The sequence below is a fragment of the Aegilops tauschii genome, chromosome 2, assembly GCF_002575655.3.
Source record: "Aegilops tauschii subsp. strangulata cultivar AL8/78 chromosome 2, Aet v6.0, whole genome shotgun sequence".
NCBI lineage: Eukaryota > Viridiplantae > Streptophyta > Magnoliopsida > Poales > Poaceae > Aegilops > Aegilops tauschii.
Genome location: NC_053036.3, coordinates 96189255 through 96193912, shown reverse-complemented (window position 1 = coordinate 96193912; position 4658 = coordinate 96189255).

Genomic DNA, 4658 nt, shown 5'->3' with positions numbered 1-4658 from the left:
GCCGAAGCGGAGCGGTCGGGAAGTACTGTCAGTGATAAAAGGATGAAAGAACGACGAGCTGGGAAAAAAATTGCCCAGCTCGGCGAACAAGCGAACCAATCGTGCCCCCCGCTCAAGGTGTCAAAAGACATCGTCGCTAATGATCCGGGTATGGTGCCCGGTTATAGCAATCTTGGAGATTACCTGCCCGACGATGTACATTATGAAATAATGGAGGTGGACGAACACAAATACTATTACGGGAAGCCTCTCGTCAAAGATGTCAGATCTCTAAGCACGATGATGCGAAGACTACATGATTGGTACATGAAAACATGCAGAGAGTCTGATGGGATGAGTACTTTGACACTGAGAGTTAAACCGGAGCATGACCTCGTTGGAATTGAACTGCTGAATGTTCCATTTGAGGATTTCTTCCAGTTTTACAATCAAAAGTCCCTCGATAAAACAACGATCACTTGCTACTGTCTGTAAGTAGTACTACTTCTGTCATTAAGTCTCTCTATATAGGTCAGCTCTTTCATTGCATGTATTTATACTTATCCTCACTATATTATGCAGATTGAAGATCGCCGAATTGAAGAAAAGACAAATCGGTGATATTGGGTTCATTAACACAAATCTCATAGATGCATATACGGTTGAAAAAAATCCCAAAGAAGCCGAGGCCAACTTGCTACAATCGTTGGTATTAAATCAGAACAAAGATATAATACTCTTTCCTTACAACTTCAAGTGAGTGTTACTGTCTTGTGCATATTCGGTTTCCCTTATTAGTCCAGGTTATGGTAATGTAATTGATGACTTATGCATGCATGTGCAGCTTCCACTATATTCTCCTAGAGATTAAGCTTGAGCCGGGAGTAGTAACCGTCTTAGACTCGAGACGAAAAGATCCCCAGGACTATGCGAACATGACTCAAATGCTCCAGAAGTAAGTTAAATCGATCATTATCCACCATATCAGCAACTTTGTTCATTTCCTGATATCAAGTAATTGTTTTCTTTGTCTGGCAGGGTTTGGAGAGAATTCACCTCAAAAGCTCCGGGACTCCCGAAGAAGCTGCAATTTAGACACCCGAAAGTAAGTACCATAGTAGCATGTTCCGCGCATCTCCTAGTGATTCAAGCGCTAGTTTCATCAATACCATTTAGCATGCTTTCTTATCAGTTTGATTGACCTCTATTTCTTGTAAAGTGGTTGTGGCAGGAACCCGGGAATAATTACTGTGGATACTACATTTGCGAGTCCATCTGCCACACGACCTGTGAGCGGGGCTACACTGAAGAACAATATGAAGTGCGTAAGCAATAATATTCACAATTTTATTTTATTACCATCATTTGTGTTGAGTTTCATTTATTCATATATATATATATATATGTATTGACCCCCTTCTTCAAATTAGATCTTTCGGATGCGGGATGAACTCCTAGCAGAACATCGTATGCGAGCAATTCAAGAGGAATTGGCGGCATTCTTCCTTGACCACGTGATCGCTGAAAACGGAGAATACTATGTGGACCCTGTGTTCCTACAATATAATTAGGAGATTGTATTGTAAGAGATAATTATTGTATATATGTAGCCGGTAGTGTCGGATAGATATACGAGAACTTGTTGTTCGACCAATATCTCGGAGAAGGAGAGGTGGTCGATATCACTTCTCTCTGTATGCATATGTTCATGACGATCTTCTGTTTCCTTCATTTGATTACTAGCTAGCGTGTCTACTCCTCTCCATACGTATATAGTACATAGCATCGACCAAGCACGGAGATAAGAGAGGACACTTCTCTCTATTAATTAGCTAGCTAACACAATATATGAAACACCTAAATTAACCACCCAAAACCCCTAAACCACCCCCTTTCAAAAAAACAAAAACCTCAGCTCCTGCCAGGTGCTGACGCGTGGATGCCTATTGGTCCCGGTTGGTGACACCAACCGGGACAAAAGGCCCTCCTGCCTAGGCTCCCCGCACCGGCCACGTGGACGGCCTTTAGTCCCGGTTCGTGTAAGAACTAGGACTAAAGGGCTAGGGCATTAGTAATGACCCTTTAGTCCCGGTTCCAGAACCGGGACTAAAGGCCCTTATGAACCGGGGTAAAAGCCCCTTTTCCTACTAGTGCTCCCCCCTAGGAGCATGCGTAGTAGTACTTTGCTTCAAGGGCCAATAAACTTTTGCAATAAGTAGGTGAGTTCTTTATTACTAATGTGAGTCCATCGATTATATGCACTCTCACCTTTCCGCAATTTTGCTAGCCTCTTCGGTACCGTGCATTGCCCTTTCTCACCTTGAGATGTGGTGCAAACTTCGCCGGTGCATCCAAACCCCGTGATTGGATACGCTCTATCACACATAAGCCTCCTTATATCTTCCTCAAAACAGCCACCATATCTACCTATCATGGCATTTCCATAACCATTACGAGATATATTAACATGCAACTTCCACCATTTCGTTATTATGACACACATCATCATTGTCATATTTCTTTGCTTGATCATATAGCTCATATAGTATTTGTGGCTCAGCCACCGTTCATCATTTTTTTATATGTTACGCTAGATCATTGCACATCCTGGTACACCACCGGAGGCATTCACATAGAGTCATATTAGTTCTAGTATCGTGTTGTAATTCTTGATTTGTAAGTAAATAGAAGTGTGATGATCATCATATATATTATTAGAGCATTGTACCAAGTGAGGAAAAAAGAGAGGCCAAAAAGAGACCATAAAAAAGAGGCCAAAAGGAGCCCAACAAAAAAGAGAAAAAATGAGAGAAAAAGAGAGAAGGGGCAATGTTACTTTTGTTTCCACACTTGTGCTTCATAATAGCACCATGTTTTCCATATAGAGCTTGGGATCTTTTTGTTTCCACACTTGTGACATTAGAGAGTCTCCTATGCTTTCATTTTCATATAACTAGTGGGAATTTTTTATTATAGAACTTGGCTTGTATATTCCAATGATGGGCTTCCTCAAATGCCCAAGGTCTGCATGGGCAAGTAAGTTGGATGCACATTGATACGTCTCCAACGTATATATAATTTTTTATTGTTCCATGCTATTATAGTATCAATCTTGGATGTTCTATATGCAATTATATATCATTTTTTGGGACTAACCTATTAACCTAGTGCCTAGTGCCAGTTGTTGTTTTTTTGCTTGTTTTTGGCTTTTCAGGAAATATTGTCAAACAGAGTCCAATCGGAGGAAAACTTTGAATTATTTTTTTCTTGACCAGAAGAGACCCTAGAAGGCTCGGGAGAAGGCCTGATGAGCCACGAGGGAGCGACAAGCTCGGGAGGCGCGCCCCAGGGGGCACACCCCCAGGCTTGTAGGCCCCTCGTGGTACCTCTTGACCTAATTATGCCTCTATAAATTCTCAATTATTCTCGTGACATTGGAGAGCCACCCGAAATACTTTTTCTGCTGCCACAAGTTTTTGTCCCACGAGATCCCATCTGGAGGCCTTCTCCGGTACTCTACCGGAGGGGGAATCGATCACGGAGGGGCTCTATATCAATCTCGTTACCCTTCCGATGATGTGTGAGTAGTTCACCATAGACCTACGGGTCCATAGCTAGGAGCTAGATGGCTTCTTCTCTCACTTTGATCTTCAATATAATGTTGTCCTCGATGTTCTTGGAGATCTATTCGATGTAATGACTTTTTGCGGTGTGTTTGTTGGGATCCGATGAATTGTGAGTTTATGATCATATTATGCATGAATATTATTTGAGTTTTCTCATAACTCTTTTATGCATAATTGTTATAGCTTTGTATTTCTCTCCGATCTATTGATTTGGTTTGGCCAACTAGATTGATTTTTCTTGCAATGGGATAGGTGCTTTCTGATGGGTTCGATCTTGCGGTGCTCAATCCCATTGATAGAAAGGGACATGAACTTATTTGTATCATTGCCATTAAGGATAAAAAGATGGGGTTTATTCATGCATGAGTTTACTTTGTCTATATCATGTCATCTTGCTTAAGGCGTTACTCTGTTTTTTATGAACTTAAAATACTCTAGATGCATGCTCGATAGCGGTCGATGTGTGGAGTAATAGTAGTAGATGCAGGCAGAAGTCGGTCTACTTGTCTCAGACGTGATGCCTATATACATGATCATTGCCTTGGATATCGTCATGATTATTTGCTTTCGTATCAATTGCTCGAAAGTAATTTGTTTACCCACCGTATGCTATTTTCAATGGAGAAGCCTTTAGTGAAAACTGTGGCCCACCGCTCAACTTTTTGTCATACATTAAAATTAAAAAATACTTTTCTGCAATTTTTCTTTATTTATTTTATTTTGTGTTTTAATTATCTATCTATCACTACGAGATTTGATCCTTGCAATTAACCGCCGAGGGATTGACAACCCCTTGTTCACGTTGGGTGCAAGTATTTGTTATTTTGTGTGTAGGTACTGCTAACGAGGTGTTGCGTGGTTCTCACTACTGCAGGATGCTGCTAACGCGACACTACGATCAGAGACCCTTTGGTGAATCTGTGTGTGATGCGATATCGCAAACGGTGGTGTAAAAAACCGTCAAAAAAGGTGCAAAACGTTTGCAATGATGGATGCATCAAACACGGTTTGGATTTTAGTTGTGTGTGCGATGCAGGGCATACGGTTCAGTTC